Source organism: Carcharhinus amblyrhynchos, chromosome 4 (genome assembly GCF_965287045.1).
Source record: "Carcharhinus amblyrhynchos chromosome 4, sCarAmb.v2.hapA, whole genome shotgun sequence".
Classification (NCBI taxonomy): Eukaryota; Metazoa; Chordata; class Chondrichthyes; order Carcharhiniformes; family Carcharhinidae; genus Carcharhinus; species Carcharhinus amblyrhynchos.
This window is the reverse complement of record NC_137327.1, coordinates 98675700-98695742: the sequence shown is the minus strand read 5'-3', so window position 1 is coordinate 98695742 and position 20043 is coordinate 98675700. Positions and strand designations below refer to the sequence as shown.

The 20043-nt window shown below is 40.7% G+C and overlaps 1 protein-coding gene across 1 annotated transcript in view; it reads left to right on the top strand.

Annotated features, from left to right (window-relative positions):
• Positions 1–20043, top strand: part of siah2l (seven in absentia homolog 2 (Drosophila)-like) — a 63516-nt gene that overhangs the window by 17201 nt on the left and 26272 nt on the right. The gene's annotated exons all lie outside the window — the stretch shown is intronic.

Here is a 20043-nt window from a genome sequence, read left to right as displayed (position 1 = left end):
GGGTGGTGGATAGAGGAGAGCCGGTGGATGTGGTCTTTCTTGATTTTCAGAAGGCGTTTGACAAGGTACCTCACAAGAGGTTATTGCAGAAGGTAAGGGGGCATGGAGTTGGGGGTAGGGTGTTAGCGTGGATAGAGGATTGGTTGTCAAATAGGAGGCAGAGAGTGGGGGTTAATGGGTGCTATTCGGATTGGCGGTTGGTGACTAGTGGAGTGCCCCAGGGGTTGGTGCTGGGGCCTCAGCTATTTACCATTTATGTAGATGATGTGGAGGAGGGAACCGAGTGTATGGTGTCGAAATTTGCTGATGACACCAAGATTGGGGGAACGGCAAATTGCGTGGAGGGTGTGGAGAGTCTGCAGAAGGATCTAGGTGGGCTGGGCGAATGGGCCAGGAACTGGCAAATGGAATTTAATGTTGGCAAGTGCGAGGTGGTCCACTTTGGTAGGAATAATGGTAGGAAGGACTATTACTTACGTGGCGAAAAACTGCAACAGGCGACGGTGCAGAGGGACCTCGGGGTCCTTGTGCATGAGTCGCAAAAACCCAGCCTGCAGGTGCAGCAGGTGGTCAGGAAGGCAAATGGGATGCTGGCCTTCATAGCGAGGGGGATTGAATATAAAAGTAGGGAGGTCTTGCTGCGGCTGTACAGGGCATTGGTGAGGCCGCAGCTGGAGCACTGTGTGCAGTTTTGGTCACCGTACTTACGCAAGGATATTTTGGCTTTGGATGGAGTGCAGAGGAGGTTTACTAGGCTGATGCCGGAGTTGAGGGGGTTGAGCTATGAGGAGAGGCTGAATAAACTAGGCTTGTACTCGTTAGAGTTTAGAAGAATGAGGGGAGATCTCATTGAGACGTATAAGATGATGAGTGGGATGGATAGGATAGAGGTGGAGAGGCTCTTACCGCTCAAAGTACAGTAGGACTAGGGGGCACAGCCTCAAGATAAAGGGGGGTGCGGTTTAGAACGGAGTTGAGGAGGAACTTCTTCACTCAAAGGGTGGTGAATCTCTGGAATTCTCTGCCCGTTGAGGTGGTGGAGGCTGCCTCGCTAAATATTTTTAAGACGTGGGTTGATGGGTTTTTGATAAGCGAGGGGATTAAGACGTTATGGGGAGAGGGCGGGAATGTGGAACTGAGCCACGACAGATCAGCCATGATCTTATTGAATAGCGGGGCAGGCTCGAAGGGCTGGATGGCCTACTCCTGCTCCTATCTCTTATGTTCTTATGTAAATATATTTAAGTTACGAGTAGATAGGTTTCTGATAGACAGGGGAATTAAGGGTTATGGGGAGAAAGCGGGAAAGTGGAACTGATCCACTTCAGATCAACCGTGATCTTACTGAATGGTGGGGCAGGCTCGAAGGGCTAGATGGCCTACTTCTGCTCCTATTTCTTATGTTCTTTAGCAGACTCTTGCCATCAGAAATAACTCCATCGTCTTTTGATATATGAAAGTACAGTTCAGATTTCATTGCTAACGTTATCTTAGATACCTCCATCTGAAAAGTATATACTCTCCCTTGTCTCCAAATGTATTTGCTCTGTTACTGCCCATGTCAATGTGTTTTTGTGCAGAAAGAGGTCCATCTTTTACTATTGAAGGTTGTATTTCATTTGCGTAATTCAACAGCAAGATTTTGAGAGTTTAAACGTGAAGATATTTATTCTCATACTTACGCTGAATTAATGCAACTTCACACATTCTCATGCACATGCATTTTTACACAAAGATTAGATATATAGAGAGAGTGCAGTTAATTCAGTCTGATTTACAATTTTCGGTCTCCCAGGTGGCAGGCCTGTGGTTTCTTGGAATGGTTTTGCTCATCTAAAGTTGAAGTGAAGAATCTCAGCAAGTTACAATTTTTTTGTAACCAAATATCTAGGCTGTTGGTTCTCAGGTCAACTTTGAAACTGGGGCAGATTAACTTCTTGGCTCCTTGATGGATTGTAGTTAGTTTCAGAATCTGGTTCTTAAACTGGCTGACAGCTGGTTTGAGTGGATCCACTGGGTTCTGGGTTAATAAGGGTGCAGACCTTGAAGCCAGCTTTGATTACGTGACTGCTGGGTTAACATTTCTTGGACTCACCCAGTCTAGTTTGAATGGGAGGAGAAGTTGAAAAAGGCCACTGAATTTTGATCTGCCCCTTTGTCCAGTGTGAAATGTGAGACTGGCAGTCTGGAAACTCCAGTCTTTTAGGTGTTGACCCACCCTTAAACAATAAGCTGTCTGAATTCCGCAAATTAAGTTGCACTCATCTATGTTCGTATTTAATTAAGAGAGTTGATATTGTCTATAGTTCCAATGCCAGAAGTCACATGAGTTGTGGCAGCGCAGCTCGTTTGTATCCAATTTTTGAAAACTATTGACTGAAAGTCCACATATCACTTGAATGTACAGGAAAACAGCTTAAACAGCAATATTGAGGGAAATGCCTTGAATTTACAGCAGAGAAATAGACTGTTTGATCCCATTTGTCCCTCTGCATGCTCCACTTGAGCCTGATGTATTAAACATGAGATCACAAAATATTCCACTGCCCCTCTCCCACCACGTTATCTTTATTTCAGTAACAGGGGAGGTGAAGCACTAGTCAGGAAAACTTAATGCTTGGCTCATGTGCTTTATGACCAGCCCCTAAATACACTTGTGATTCATCAGCTTACATGGGCAGTTACATGATCTGGCCACTGTGTGGCACTATCATCTGCATCACTTAAAATGCTTTCTGAAATGTTTCAGTTGAAAATATTTGTGATTTTCCAGAATTGTTCAACGTTCCATATTCTGCAACTGCAGTTCCATGTTCTGCCATCAACCACCTCGTACCCAATGAGGGGCATCCGTTAACTTTTCAAGATCACCTTTTGAATGTTGTATGTAGTATTGGGCAAACACTGTCGGGAAATAGGCATCAGAGAGGGTATAATGCAAATTCACTATGATATACAGATAAATGGAAAAAGACTTGAACCCAAATTTTTTCATGATAATTCAGATTGACATTATATGGGGGGAGGGGGGGGTCAAAAATGAAAGACTTTGAATATAAGATAAAGAGTAAACAATCCTCTCAAAGGAAGTTGAGGATATGAATTGACTTCCGTAATTCATGTTGAGACAAAAGATTAAAGGAAAAAGTATAACTAGCATCCTAAGGCAGCTATGGATGAACAAAAAGTTGATATTGCTGGGAACTTTTTTTTATGCTTTCTTGTATTCTCTCTGATACCAGTTTGGGATATCAATATGATCCATATAGTTATGTTACCACTGACTGATCTTTTCTACATATCCTGGTTAATTTGATTTACTGAGATGTTACATTACTGTGCAGTGTTAAATTGTTTAATTTTATTGCAATATATATATTTTTATTTTAGACTGGTGTTTCCAATGGGACAAAAGCCAGTAATGAACCTTCTGGTCGTGGACAGGTTGCAAGTTCGTATTCGTGGGTAGATTGTTATCCAAAGCAGCTGATTACAAAATTGTATAACAAATGTATCATTGTGCAGGTAGTTTCATCTTTTGACTGTGTTAACTGGAAGATTGTAACTGATTATCAGTATTTCTTTGTTTATGATTGTGTAATGGTAACTAGAATTTTAAAATTGAGAAGGATTGTTATTCAGGAAAGATTTGGTTTTTCATTTGTTTGTAGTTTTATTGGCGCATTAATTTTCAAGTTCAGTTATTCCCTGAAATGCTTAACTGCATACTCTTACCTGGATAGTTTGCTTAACAGTAGTCAGCCTATGGATATAACTAGGTGTGTGCAAGCTAAACGTTTTTCCTGGATTTCTTGGTGTAAATACTTAGGGACATAGCTTAAAGGGGCAGCATGGTAGCACAGTGGTTAACACTGCTGCTTCACAGTCCCAGGGTCCTGGGTTTGATTCCCGGCTCGGGTCACTGTCTGTGTGGAGTTTGCACATTCTCCTCGTGTCTGCGTGGGTTTCCTCCAGGTACTCCGGTTTCCTCCCGCAGTCCAAAGATGTGCAGGTCAAGTTGATTGACCATACTAAGAAATTGTCCCTTAGTATCCAGGGATGTGTAGGTTAAAAGGATCAGTGGGAATAATGTGTAGGGATATAGGGATAGGGCCTGGGTGGGATGGTGTTTGGTGTAGACTTGATGGGCCGAAGGGCCTCTTTCTGCACTGTAGGGATTCTATGATAAAGTTTATTGTCCCCATCCTAAACCATGGTTTAGTTTTGCCTATTTTTAAATGTTTGTCCAATAATGCTCTAAAATGCTTTTATTTTGAGGTTTTGATGAAGATTCATGTTTCATTACCTAAGAGTGCACTTAGCCTGTATCAGAAGGCAAGGTAGTCAGACAAAAAAGCGTATAATCAAATTGTAAATTTGCTGTTGGGTTGTTCCTGAATTTGCATGATGTATAGAATGAATGTTGAACAGCTTTAGTTATATTAAAGTGTTGCGATTCACCAATCTGTATAATGCCTGTGAATGCAGGTTGAGATTATATTCTTTTACTAGGAACAATATTTTTGTCTTCCCCTCCTTTCAGATATTGCTGGGGTTACATAGCTGGAATTGTCCTGGAGCTAATTAACTGACTTTAGGAAATTAAAATGAATTGGCTTTCTACATTGCATCACTCAGACTTTTTAGTCTATTATTGCAGTGCAGGCCCTGATCAATGCTGCTAATAATGTTTTAATATAGATTTGTATTGATTTATAGCTGTAAAAATTCTAAATTCTCCTAGCCTAATTTTTTCAAATTTTTATCTACATGAAAGACTTTCATTTATGAAGCATGTGTGTTGTTGGCTAAGATCAAGTGTAGTATTGACATGCTGTGCTTGGTTGAAGTCATTAGATCACATTGTAGCTTTATTTGAAGCAACTTTTAGAAGTGGCATCTTGCCCTTTTGGCTAAGATGCAAATGAGATCAAGCCCTGGAGAAAGAGCAATGCCTACTCCAATCAGCTTGGATCATGCAAATCCATCCCAAGACAGGAGGTGAGATCCCTGATCTGTCACCTTGGTTCGGGAATGTCTCAACTTGTTGAGACTCTGAATTGGACTTGATTTGATTGAATTGGAATTAAAAAAAGCATTTTGAAACATTCCAGAATGTGCTGTGTAAATGCTTTTTATTTTTCTGCATTTTCTATCAGTCTGTGCCTCCACATCTGCTCACTGATACCAAATAGCAACATAATCCACATAATGGTGTTTGCATAATCTAGACAATTAGTTGCAATCCTCACAGCAGCTCATTTTTGCTGATTCTAGAATTGATTTTCCATGAATTGGCAATTGCTTGTGGCATTTAAGTATAAGTAAATATGCTGTAAGTATAATTTATTACTGAAACTGGTGCTTTAGCTATTGTTCTGAAATATGCTGGAGCAGTCCAGGAATGTGGAGGTTAGGTGAATTGGCCATGCTAAATTGCCCCTTAATGTTGAAAGGTGTGTAGGTTGGTTGAGTTAGCCAATGTAAATGTGTGGGGTTATAGGGATAGGGCTGGGGGAGAGGATAAGATGCTCTGCCAGAGTCAGTGCAGACACTTGGCACAGTGACATAGTGGTTAGCACTGCTGCCTCACAGCAACAGTGACCCAGGTTCGACTCCTGACTCGAGTCACTGTCTATGCACAGCCTGCACGGTCTCCCTGTGTCTATTTGGGTTTCCCCTGGTTCTCTGGTTTCCTCCCACAGTCTGAAAGACATGCTTGTTAGGTTCATTGGTCATATTAAATTCTCCTTCAGTGTACCCAAACAGGTGTTAGAGTGTCGTGACTGTGGGATTTTCATAGTACTTCATTGCAGTGTTACTGTAAACCTACTTGTAATTAATAAATAAACTTTACTTTTACAATGGCCTCTTCTGCACTGTATGGATTCTCTGATTTTATTTGTTCTTGCTGAGCTTGACAGTATGTGGTATTTCCAATATTAATGATGCAGCGATTTGATTCAAATTTAGTTTCTTAATCCTCACACTGATTGTGATATGAGCCAGGGATAGTATCTCTTAACAACTACTGATTTTTGAGCATTCTGTCACCGTGCAAACTTTACTGGTGATGGTAACATAAGAGTTGTTATGAAATGAGTAATCTGTGGTCTGGACGAATAATCCAGAGGTGAGTTCAAATTTTGTTGAGGTAACTGGGGAATTTGAAATTAAGCTAATTAAATAAAGCTGGAATTTTAAAAAACAGGTAATATCAGTAGTAGTGACCATGAAGCTATCAGATTTCAATGAAAGCGCATATGATTTATTAATGTCCTTTTGGGGAAGGAAATCTGGTATCCTTACCCAGTCTAGTGTATGTGTAATTCCAGACCCGCAATATGGGTTGACTCTTAACTGCTCTCTTAACATGGCCTAGCAAACCATTTGGTTGTCGAGGAGGCGTTTTGCTACCGCTTTCTTAAAAGGGCAGATAAGAATGGACAAAAGTAATGGTTTTATCGGTAATGCCGCTTTCTGTGAATGCACCATTTTAAACAATGCTTATGCAAAAAGGCAGGCCCATGAAGCGCAATTCTAAATGGGATGCAGAATGTTTTGCTTCTATAGCTCAGTTGTCCTTTGTAATAGGCAGGAAAACACTACATTAACAAACCACGTAACATGGTAAGATGGTATTGTATTTCACTATAAATCCTGCAAAGTGGAGTAGAGGTGGCCTCAGATATGCACATGCCAGTCTTCAAGGTTCAGGCTTTTAAAAAGTTTTTAAAAATGGAGTTTCAGCAGAGGGAAAATGCAGGTTTTTGTTAACATAAGAACATAAGAAATAGGAGCAGGAGTAGGCCATCTAGCCCTTCGAGCCTGCCCCGCCATTCAATAAGATCATGGCTGAGAAGTGCAAGGTGGTGTAAAATTTGATGGCAAATTTAATAAAATAATAAAAATTAGCAATGGGTTAAATTGGGTAAGGAAAAAATTGAATGCAACAGGATGGGTGGGAAGGAAGTAGAAGCTGATTTAAGTAATGCCGAATTAATTGAGCATGTGCATAACAGAAATTCTTTTAGTATTACCTATATTGGAGTTGATGTAACTTCTTTGTTTGTAGACCTCCAGATGGAACTATTTGAACCATAGGCTCATAGAATCATAGAGTCATAGAGGTTTACAACAATGAAACAGGCCCTTTGGCCCAACTTGTCCATGCTGCCCTTTTTTTAAACTCCTAAATTAATCCCAATTTCCTGCATTTGGCCTATATCCCTCTATACCCATCATAACCATGTAACTATCTACATGCTTTTTAAAAGACAACATTGTACCCACCTCTACTATGAGCTCTGGCAGCATGTTCCAGACACTCACCATCCTCTGTGTGAAAAAATTGCCCCTCTGGACACTTCTGTATCTCTCCCCTCTGACCTGAAATCTATGTCCTCTAGTTTTAGACTCCCCTACTTTTGGGAAAAGATATTGATTATCTAGCTGATCTGTGCCCCTCATTATTTTATAGACCTCTGTAAGGTCACCCCTCAGCCTCCTATGCTCCAGAGAAAAATGTCCTAATCTATCCAGTGTCTCCTTATTACCCAACCATCAAGGTTTGGTAGCATCCTAGTAAATCTTTTCTGCACTAGCTCCAATTTAATAATATCCTTTCTATAATAGGGTGATCAGAACTGCACACAGTATTCCAAGTGTGGCCTGACCAATGTCTTGTACAACTTCAACAAGATAACCCAATTCCTGAATTCAGTGTTCTGACCAGTGAAACCAACCATGCCGAAATGTCGTCTTCACCACTCTGTTTACCAAGGAGCAATGAACGTGTACCCCTAGATCGCTTTGTTCTGTAACTCTCCTCAACGCCCTACTTTAACTGAGTAAGCCGTACCCTGGTTCAGTCTACCAAAATGCATTACCTCGCATTTGTCTAAATTAAACTCCATCTGCCATTCATCAGCACACTGGCCCAATTGATCAAGATCCTATTGCAATTGAAGATAACTTTCTTCACTGTGTACGATGCCACCAATTGTGGTGTCATCTGCAAACTTACTAACCATGCCTCTTATATTCTCATCCAAGTCATTAATATAAAGGACAAATAACAGTGGACCCAGCACTGATTCCTGAGGCACATTGCTGCGCTGGTCACAGGCCTCCAGTTTGAAAAACAACCCTCTGGCTCATGCAAAGTTTAAATCAATTTTCCTTTAATTTGCATATATTTCAAATTTCTGATACTTCGAGTTGGTCATTTGATTAGATTTATCCACTAATGAAGCAACTGTACTTAAAAGCTACTTTTTCCAAACCTCCCAGACCACAATGGGGCAAAATTTAAGTATAGCCTTAAACTTTAGTTTTCATAAAAATAATGGTTTACCAGGTGAGTTTGTTTCTTTGTACAAATTAGAAAATTGAAAGGAACTTCACATGGTTCTATTAATTACAGAACAGTTGAGGATTTCAGAGCATTGATTTTGCCATGTCATTCATAGAAAATAGAAACTCCTCAACTACCAGCGTGGTACATGGTGTGCCAAAGTTTCAAGGGCAGCAGGCAACTTGGGACAGCAATTCATGATTGCCGTATTCGATCATGCATTTCCAGATTCAGAAAGTCATTATTCTATTTACTCTGATAACTTTGAGGTGATAGCCTCACCTTATTTTGACTGCAAAATCCAAGCCCATTGCTATTTATGCCATCTGCAATTAATTAAAAGGATAGTCAGAGGTCCACTGCGACTTACTAAACTCAATTCTGACCAAAGTTGTGGTAAGTTATATGAACTGCTTTTTGTATTAAATTTAATTACTTACCACTCCTTTTTGCGTGCAGAGCAAAGGTTCCATTTTCTGAATTCACTGCTTGATTGACAAGTGTAGGAAAGGTCATTTAATCATAATATCTTTCACAATTCTCCTGAGGCAGTATGATTGGTACAGTTCTTTGTGTGCATCAGTATTTCATCAAACTTACCTATCTGTTCCTGTATTTATCTTACAGATGCATTTGGAAAGAGGAAATTTTATTTAACAAACATGTTTACACATGAGATGTCAAAGTTTCTTAGTTTTAGTGATGTTTGTCAGATGCACATTGGGTGGAATGGTATTTGTGATCATTTAATTGAAGACTGGAGCCTGCTTTTCTTGTGGCAATGCTACTTGATTCTGTTTCATTGCTGCATTTGCTGGCAATTTCATTTCGATTACCTTGTAGCAGACAGATTGAATTTAGTTTTATGCACGGGGTTTTAAATTTGGTTCTTCTGGCAGACTTTCAATATGAAATGTAGTTAGTCAAAAAGTTTCTAAAAGGAAAATACAATTGAGCATCTTCAAAATGTCAACAGCAAAATGAGTATCAAAGTCTCTGACTTGCATTTTACTGTAAACCAAAAATATCTGATTTTTTAATCTTGTAGAGTTTGAAGAAAAATGGAATGATATAACACAACTATGTTCTAATAATCTAAACTGCAAAGTAAGTTGTGAAGTGGATCTGAGGAATCTGAAAAAGGATATGGATAGGTTGAGTGAGTGCACAAAAAAATTGGCTAATGGAGTCTTAAATATAAACTTGGCCACTCGGCAGGGGAAGAATAAAAATGCAGCATATTATTTAAATGAGAAGGGATTGAAGAGGTACAGGGGGATCTGGGTGTCCTGGTAGCTGAAGCACAAAGTATGCAGGTACAGCCTTTAATTAGGAAGAATGTTGTCATTTATTGCGAGGGGAATGAAATATAAAAGTAGAGAGGTTTTACTGCAGTTTTACAGGGCCTTTGTGAGGTCAGATCAAGAGAACTGTGTACAGTTTTGGCCTCATTTAAGGAAGGATATAAGTGCATTTGCAGCAGTTGAGAGAAGGTTTATGTGACAGATTCTTGGGATGAGAGTTGTCCTAAAGAGAAATATTGGGCCTGTCTCCATTGGCGTTTAGAAGAATGAGAAGTGATCTTGTTGAAATGTACAAGGTCCTGAGGAAACTTGACACTATGGATGCTGAGAGGATGCTTTTCCTTGCTGAAAAGACTCACGCTAGGGAACACAGTTTTAAAAAAAAAAGATCTCCCATTTAAGACAATGGCACTAATGCCTCACAGAGCCAGGGGCCTGGATTCAAATCCCAGTTTGGGAGTCTGCATGTTCTCCCTGAGTCTGCGTGCATTTCCTCTGGGTGCCCTGGTCTCCTCCCACAATCTGAAAGATGTGCTGCTTTCAGAGAATCTGAACAGGCACCAGAGCGTGGCAAGTAGGGGATTTTCACAGTGACTTCATTACAGTATTAATGTAAGCCTACTTGTGACAAATAAATACACTTTTTAAATGTTTTTCTCTCAGATGCGTGTGAATCTGTGGAACCCTTCCCTGGAGACTGGTGGAGGCAGAGTCATTGAATATTTTTGAGGCTTCGGTTATGGATCTTTGATTAAACAGGGGTTGAAAGAGCAGAGGAGTAGGAAAGAAAGTGAAGTTGTGGCATCATTCAGATCAGCCATGGTCTTATTAAATGTGTGAACAGGCTTGAGGGGTTGAATGGCTTACTCCTGCTCCTAATTTGTATGTTTGTATTTTGTAGCAGCTGCAGTCAATTTGCAAAAGTGAAGAAAGCAAAACACTTCTGTAACATTTTCTCTTTGTTTCCACCCCATTCCCAACCAGTTTGCTTTATTTATTTTGGCTGTGGAGAGAAAGAAAATTGAGTTTGCAATGTTTTCTTTCTTGTATTTAAAATGCGTTTCATTATATTATACTACAGTAGAAACTTTTAAAAATGATGGCTTGGCAAATTTCTCATTTCCTGTTCTAGCTACTAGGAGGACTTTGCTTGTACTGTATGATTGAGTGGCCTGAAGTTACAGCCTCAATGACAAATAGTTAATTTTGCTGTTGAGACCTAAGAAGGGCAGAATGAAACTTCTTGAAAAATCAGAAGCCTGACAAGTGCTCTAAGACCTTGACCAAGTTTAGGGAACAAGATGAGACCTTTTAATGCCTAAGCCTGTTTTGCCACTGTTTGATCAGATCATGGCAGATCAGTAATCAACAAAGTTGACAAATTTAGACTTATCCAATATATATTAGGTGGGATCATTGAGCGAGATAAAATTGTAAAGGTTGAATTTTGAGAGACTTGGAGTGGTAGTTGAATCCTAACCCAGCATATCGATCCAGTGTAATGTGACAATAAATAAAGGAAATAGAATTCTTCAACTAGATAGTAGCAAAGGAATGTATATTCAAGTTTTGAAAGGAAAATCTAGGGCACATGTCGGGATGTGTATATCAGCAAGAGTAGGTTGAGAAGGACATTGGACTTGCTTTAGAAGCCACTAGATTGCAGCCATAAATGTACTCAAACAGCAATAACATTTATACAGCATTGGAACATAATGAAATGTGATTCACGGGAACAATTCAAAACAAAGAATGACAACAAGCCACATAAAGTGGTGGATCAGTTGACTAAAAGCATGGTTAAAAGAGTAGTTTTTATGAAGTGCCTTAAAGGAGAGAAAACAGGTAAAGAGGTGTAAGGAGAGAATGCCAGAGCTTGCGGCTTAGGCAACTGAGAGCACAGCCGCCAGTGGTGGAATAGTTACAATTCGGAATGCACAGGAGTCCAGAGTTAGAATAATGCAGGTATCACATATGGATGTGGGGTTGGAGAAGGTCCAGAGAAAGGGAGTGGCAAGGCCGCGGTTGGATGTACGTCAGTGGACACAAGTAACTGGTACAGGAATTCCTGTGTGTTAAGACATGGGACAGCAGAGACTTGGTTGACCTCAAGTTTATGGAGGGTGAAGAATGAGAAACTAGCCAGGTATGTGTTGAAATAGTCAAATCTAGAGATGACAAAAGTATAAAAAAGGGTTCTAGCAGCAGATGAGCTGAGACAGATGAAATCTGTGTTGTTACAGAGCTGGTGATAGGCAGACTTAGAAATAGCATGAATGTGAGGTCAGATGCTCATCTCTGGATCAGCTGACACCAAGGTGGTGTTTGTTGTCAGGGAAAAGGGAGGAATCAGTTGTTGGGGATCAGAATTTGGAGCAGGGAGTGAAAACAATAGCTTCAGATTTCCCAGTGTTTAATTGAAAATTTCTGCTCAACCAGTAGATAAGTAATAAAATAGTGTAGTAATGGTTATAGAGCCACAAGGTGGAGCATGGTGTCATCAGTGTACAGGTGAAACCTAACGTCATGCTGTCGGATGATGTTCGCTGAGATGGTCATGTGAGGATACCTTTGTCTGATCCTACCTTGGATCTTTCATAATGGCATTGCCTCATACTGGGTTACATTGCCTTTCTGTACTTTCTTTTGCTCGGGCCATTCGCTAAATGGTGGTAAATTTTCAACAATGCTGCAGGAAGGGCAAAGCCTGACAATGCTGCGTTTTCCTTCTACCTCCCTGGTGCTTTCCGATATGTTTAAACAGGTATGGTTGTTGGTTTGTGGCCAGCTAGATGCAACCCAACCAACAAACTGGTAAAATTTAGGCCCATCTAGGTAAATGTGATGATGTGCATTCATTGAAATGCTGGCCCGTTGGCTGACCTGCTTTAAGGAATCAGTCATGTACCTGGTTTGAATTATGTATCATTAGATTTCATTGTATTGCAGAATATAAGCATTTTCTGAGGTGGGGCATATGTATTGAGCATTGCCTAAAATACATGCTGTGTGAAGACACTCGTTAATTGCAAAGGCCCGTTCCCTTTTATTACTAAAATGGACATTTGCTTTGAATAACGAAGAGCAGCTGCTTTAAATTGATATCTGTCATTCAAATGTCACTACTCATTTGAAAACTGTCAACCAAAACCTTGATAAGGGCTAAATATGTTCTGACATTAATGAAGTATCTTGTCTTTTGTCTGACTTTGCTGATGTCCCAGTGTACATACCTAGGACAATCTTTGCACTGCATCAATAACTTGGCCCTCAAATCAGGGTGCTTTTGTTTCTTGGCATAAAGACTGAAAACCTATTTGGAGCTTATGATGGAAAACCAATACCTCTGTCATTTGTTGTAGAATGGTCAGTAAATCCTGAGGCTTTATTATATGACATTCATCTTCAGCATCTTTCTGGGATATCACAATTTCCTCTTTAGATATTCACTAGCAAACCTTGGGGAAAGGGAATTGTGCTTTTACATAAGGTTGGGAGAGACCCAAAGCCAGTATTGCAATCATGAGTTGCTCTGTATTATGGACGTTTAAGCCCTGTACTATAAAGTGATGGAATCAAGCATTTTGGATTTTTTGGGGATTTTAGAATGACATTAAATGCTTTAACTACAAGTGTGTGAACAGGAAAACTCTGTGAATGTACTTATTAACTTGAAACACAAAACAGTGATAAAATTAAAATTGTTTTACTGATCCAAATACTGTTTCTTCCATGTCTCTTGTATGGAGCGAGAGACCAGCAGGCACATGGGTCAAATGGCATAGAGAGAAAAACCAGTTGATTTTGTACCCTGGTGCTGTGTTTTCCCATACTATAGAGCCACCACGTCCCTCTATTGCCTGCCATTTTATATCATTAGTCCGAAGATCGTATGAGTCCATGCCTTCTCAATTTATTGTGTGGCAAGTCTATGAATTGCTCAAGTCTGTTGAAAATATTTCCAGACTGACTTCGGATTTCTGAACTGGAGAGGTTACAGCGTGCTAAAAGGAAACAAACCGTTACGTGGATCATGCATCATGTCTGGTGCAGAACATGCAAGTAACTATTCTTGAATCATGAAGCTAGAAGCTATGAAAAATTTATTTTAAAGCTGTTGTAGTTTAGTTAATTTAGGCAAAATGAAGGCCTGACCTTCGAGAGAAACTTGTACTTAATAAGATTGTGGAGAAGAGGTTCTGATATAATTTTTGGAGGTCTACAACCTTGGTTGCTAGGAAGGGTGAGAGAAACTTGCTTTGACTACCTCTTGGCTTTTGAACCACTCCAGTTCATTGGTTTTGGTTGTATTTTGCTGGGAATATATGGATTAATATATTCAAATACTGAACTGATATGCCTTTCTTCAGTGTTTAGTAAAACACTATGTTTACTTAGTGTAACCCAATGTTGTAACAGCGATAACCCCTTTGTGATAAGGGTGATGTTTGTGTCTTTCGCGTGAATATTTCTTCAGTCTCAGGCTTGCACTTCTCCAACAGGTTTGAGATTCTTGCAGCCGGTGTGGACAAGAGTGGGAATTGCAGGGAGGATGAGCAGACTTAGAGCACCATAGTAGAAGAGGGGGACATTCAAGTGGGGCGAATATAAGGAATATAGTACAGTGAGACAGTGTTTGTCCTTTGTAGCTGAGAACATGACTCCTGAAGGCTGTGTTGCTTGTTTGCCAGTGCCAGGATTGAGGATATCTTTTTGAGACTGAGAGAATGTTGAGGGGGGAAAGGATCGAGTTGTCAGGGGTATGAGCTTCTAGGATTAAATTAGCGATCAGAATCATGGTGGTTCTCTGGATTACTACCTGTGCGATGAGCGAAGTGGCATTGGGTAAATATGATCAGGCAGTTGCAAGCATAGCTCAAAGATTGGAGTGGGATAAATAGGTTTCATTTTATGGGCATTGGCACTACTACAGGGGAAGGAGGGAGCTGTGTTGTTGGGGTGGCAGGCACAGTGGCATAGTAGTTAGCACTGCTGCCTCAGCGCCTGGGATTCGGGTTCAATTCCCGGCTTGGATCACTCTGCACGATCTCCCTATGTCCACACAAATTTCCTCCGGGTGCCCCGGTTTCCCCCCACAGTCCTAAAGACATGCATTGTCCATGCTAAGTTCTGCCTTGGTGTACCCAAACAGGCGCCAGAGTGTGGCGACTTGGGGATTCTCACAGTAACTTCATTGCAGTGTTAATGTACTACTTGTGACACTAATAAATAAACATTAAAGAAAACTTTAAACATGCTGGAACCAAAATCCTGATGTAACAGGGCTGCAGAAAGTTAGTGAGAGAAGATATGACAGGATAGCAAAACAAGTGTGACAGAAAGAAACAATGTACAAACGTAGATCAGAGGAGAGGAAAAATTGTAAAAACACAATTGAAGACTTTGCATGAATGCACATAGCAATTGGATGAATTAATAGTACAAAGAAAAATAAATGGATTTGATTTGTTAGCCCTTCCAGAGGCATGTTTGCAAAGTGACCAAGGCTGTGGCTAATCAAGCGTATGGGACATTTTGGAAGGATAGGAAGAAAAGGAGGTGGATCAGATCTGTTGATAAAGGGTGAGATCAGTACAATAATGAAAAAACTTGGACTCAGAAGACCAGGATGTAGAATAAGTGATGAGAAATAAAGGGAAAGAGCATAAATCTCAAAATACTGGGGACTTGTAAGGCAGGTGCTGCTATAATGTGTGCTTTTAATCTTCATACGGATTGGATGAATTAATTGGCAAAGTTAGGTTAGAAAGTGAGTTCGTAGAAATTACTCAGGATCATTTCTGAGAATACGTTCTGAAACCAGAGTTATTTAATGTCTCCTAGTAAAAGATTATTTAGATGAATGATGAAACATGATGGAATTTCACTTACAATTTGTTGAGAAATTTAAGTCAGAAACTAGTGTTTTAAACTTAAAGACAGTTATAGTGGTGTGAAGATGGTTAGCTAGAGTGAAAATAGGTTAAAAGATATGACAGTAGAGAGGACATTACGGATTATGTCACTTTGAAAGAAAGGGTTTATCATACCGTAAAGATTAAGGGAAGGTCAGAAGATTTGGAAAATTGGCAAAAACAGCAAAGTTATCTAAAAAGGAGAGAAATTACAATATAAGCAAGGAATATAAAAGCTAGACCCTAAGAGCTTCTACAACTATATGAAAAGGAAGAGATAGCCAAAGAAACATTGGTCCCTTTCTGGATAAGATGGGAAATAAAGAAATGGCACAAACTTTGAGCAAATATTTTGTACCTGTCTTCATTGTTGAAGGCATCAAATGCATCCCCAGAAAAGTAGAAAATTAAAGGGTAAGAAGGAGAAAATATATATCACTAGAGAAAAGTACCAAGAATGGCTGGTGTCCCCTGGGTATGATGGCTTGCATCCTCGGGTGTTCAAAGAAATGACTTCAGAGATGATGGATGTATTGATTGTAATGTTGCAAAATTCCCTGGATTCTGAAATGGTCCTAGTGGATCAGAAAAACTGCATGTGTAATACCTCTATTCAAGAAAGGAGGAAGTCAGAAAGGGGGAAGTGTTATGATCGTTGACTAGACCGCCATGTTTATGGCACAGTCTGGTTAGGGACAAATACAGGTTTATTTAAAGTTGGCAAAGTTTGAGATTCAAGACTTCAGGGCACTGGTGAGGCTGCAGCTGGAGTACTGTGTGCAGTTTTGGTCGCCACACTTGCGCAAGGATATTTTGGCCTTGGAGGGAGTGCAGAGGAGGTTCACTAGGCTGATACCGGAGATGAGGGGATTGGACAATGAAGACAGACTAAATAGACTGGATCTGTACTCATTGGAGTTTAGAAGGATGAGGGGGGATCTTATAGAGACATATAGGATAGGGTAGAGGTAGAGAGATTCTTCCCGCTTAGAAAGGATAGCAGGACTAGAGGGCACAGCCTCAAGATAAGGGGGGGGGAGGTGGGGGGCAGTTTAGATCGGAGTTGAGAAGGAACTTCTTTACTCAAAGGGTGGTGAATCTCTGGAATTCTCTGCCTGTTGAAGTGGTGGATGCTACCTCACTAAATATATTTAAGACACGGGTAGATATGTTTTTGACAGACAAGGGAAGTAAGGGTTATGGGGAGAAAGTGGAACTGATCCACTTCAGATCAGATCTTACTGAATGGCGGAGCAGGCTCAAAGGACTAGATGGCCTACTCCTGCTACTATTTCTCATGTTCTTAAGACACTTGCTAAGAGAATTAAGTCCAAGATTCTGTGGATTTTGAAAAAAAGAAATTCCGTATAAAGTCAGAAGTAAAGCAATTTACAAGATTAGTCCTATATTCTTAATATGAAAAAACAACAGGAGGTAAAAACGAATGAACGAGCAATCTGCGGTTGAACCCATCGCACTGTGCAATAAATAGCAAATACTATCAAAGTAGTTTCTGTAAATTTCTCACCAACTGATCCAGACATCAGTAAATACTGTTTCAAATTTTTGAAACTGTTTCCCTCCCGAGGGACTCCAAGCTTTTCCTTTTCGAGCATCAAGCATCTGACTTACTCCAAAGTCACTCCAACTCAGACTGCCTCAATGATTGCACATTCCTCCAAGGTTTCAATCTTATCTCCGGAGAGACCATTCCTCTGATTTAAGTCTACACTTCAGCCTCTACTTATTGGTACCATTCAGCTCCTTAATAGCTGACAAGCTTCGTAGGACTAGCCCTTGGATTTCACCAAACTCATCTCCCCAGCTACATCAAGCTATAAATTGCAACCAGGCTGCTTCTGAGCCCTGTCTCTTTCCAGCATGGAGTGACCTTCTCAGCCTGTCTCGAACCGACCTGCATGGAGTTGTCAATTGCTCCTGGAACTTTTCCTGATCCCTAATTGCACAGAGCCAGCTAAGAGCAACATTTGTGCTGCCTGAAGCTTTCTAACAGCAGCACCCGCTGTTGCAGAAAGTACACACACTTCCCAGTAAAGACGTAAATTGGAACTTAGAACCTTCTTAAGCTTCAGGCCTCTCATTGAGTACTTTTAGTTTAATTGTAGCTTTAACACTCAAAACAAGACCACGCTATGGCTGCATTTATTTGAAAGCAGTATTGATAACTCATCAATTCTGCAGCTATGCAGGCTGCTGTTTTATGAACTTGTCATTCCAGCTGTTCGTTTCTTAAGTCAACATGGCCCCAGACTTAAGCGTGATTGTCATCAAGCTGTTTTCATTGCATTTATGCCATTTTCTCCAGTTAAACCTTAATTTTTTTTTATTAATTTGTGGAACGTAGGCATCACTGCCGGGCCAGCATTTATTGCCCATCCATAAAGGAAGAAATAGCGTCTGGATATAAATTGTCCCATTGGTAAGCCGCAGCATAGTTTCATGAAGGGCAGGTTATGTTTGACTAATTTGGTGGAATTCCTTGAGAACGTTACATGCGCAGTGGACAGTGGGGAACCTGTGGATGAGGTGTATTTGGATTTTCAGAAGGCATTTGACAAGGTGTTGTACCTAAGACTGCTGCATAAGATAAAGGTGCACGGTGTTACAGATAATGTATTAGCATGGATAGAGGATTGGTTAACAAACGGAAAGCAAAAAGTGGGGTAAATGGGTTTTTTTTTTGTTGGCAATCAGTGACTAGTTACGTGCCTCAGGGATCAATGGTGGGACTGCAGTTGTTTACGACTTACATAGATGATTTGGAAACCAAGCGTAGTCTGTCAAAATTTGCAGATGACACTAAGATGAGTGGCAGAGCAAAGTGTGTAGAGGACACTGAAAGTTTGCGAAAGGACGTAGATAGTCTAAAATGTGTGGGCGAGGATCTGGCAAATGGAGTACAATGTTGGTAACTGTGAGGTTATCCATTTTAGTAGGAATAACAGAATGGACTATTATTTAAATGGTAAAAAATTGCAGCATGCTGCTGTGCAAAGGAACCTGGGTGTCCTTGTGCAAGATTCGCAAGAAGTTGGTTTGAGGGTGCAGCAGGTAATTAAGAAAGCACATGGAATTTTGTCCTTCATTGCTAGAGGGATGGAGTTTAAAAACAGCAAGGTTATGTTGCAGCTGTATAAAGTGCTGGTGAGGTCACACCTGGAGTATTGTGTACAGTTTTGGTCTCCTTACTTGAGAAAGGCATACTGACATTGGAGGAGGTGCAGAGGACATTCACTAGATTGATTTTGGAGTTGAGAGGGTTAGCTTATGAGGAATACTCATTGCAACTCAGAAGGATGAGAGGAGATCTTATAGAAACAAATAAGATTATGAAGTGAATAGATAAGATAGAAGCAGGGAACTTGTTTCCACCGGTGGGTTGAAGTAGAACTAGGGTGCATGGCCTCAAAATAAGGGGGAGCAGATTTAGGACTGAGTTGAGGGGGAACTTCATCACACACAAGGTTGTGATTCTACGGAATTCCCTGCACAGTGAAGCGGCTGAGACTACCTCATTGGACGATTTTAAGGCAAGGAAAGATAAGTTTTTGAACAGTAAAGCAATTAAGGGTTATGGTGAGTGGGCAGGTAAGTGGAGCTGGGTCCACAAAAAGACCAGCCATGATCTTATTGAATGGTGGAGCAGGCTCGAGGGGCCAGATGGCCTACTCCTGCTCCTAGTCCTTATGCTCTTTATAATTGCTCATGAGAAGGCGGTGGTGATCTGCCTTCTTGAATCGCTGCAGTCCACATGTTGTGGATTGGCCCACGATGTCATTAGGGAGGGAGTTCCGGGATTTTGACCCACAATTGTGAAGGCATGGTGATACATTTCCAAGTTAGAATGCTGAGTGGTTTGGAGGGAAAACTTGCAGGTAGCCGTGTTTCCATGTAGCTGCTGCCCTTGTCCTTCTAGGTAGAAATGATTAGTTTGGAAGGTGCTGTGTAAGGATCTTTGGTGAATTGCTGCAGTGCATCTTGTAGATAATATACACTGCTACTACTGAATGCTGATGGTGGAGGCAATGGATGTTTGTGGATATGGTGGCAATCAAGCAGGCTGTTTTGTCCTGGATGGTGTCAAGCTTCTTGAATATTGTTGGAGCTGCACCCACCCAGACAAGTGGGGAGTAGAGCTACATCTATCCAAACAAGTGGAGAGTATTTTAACACCTGACTTGTGCTCTGCAGATGGTGGACAAGCTTTGGGGAGTCAGGAGATGAGTTACTCATTGCAATATTCCTAGCCTCTGACCTGCTCTTGGAGCCATTGTGTTTATATGGCAAGTCTAGTTGAGTTTCTGGTCAATGGTAACCCCCAAGGATGTTGACAGTGGGGGATTCAGTTTTTGTAATTGTATTGAATGTCATGGGGCGGTAGTGTCTCTTGTTGTGATGGTCACTCTCTGGCATTTGTGTGGTGTGAATGTGACTTGCCAGAACTAAA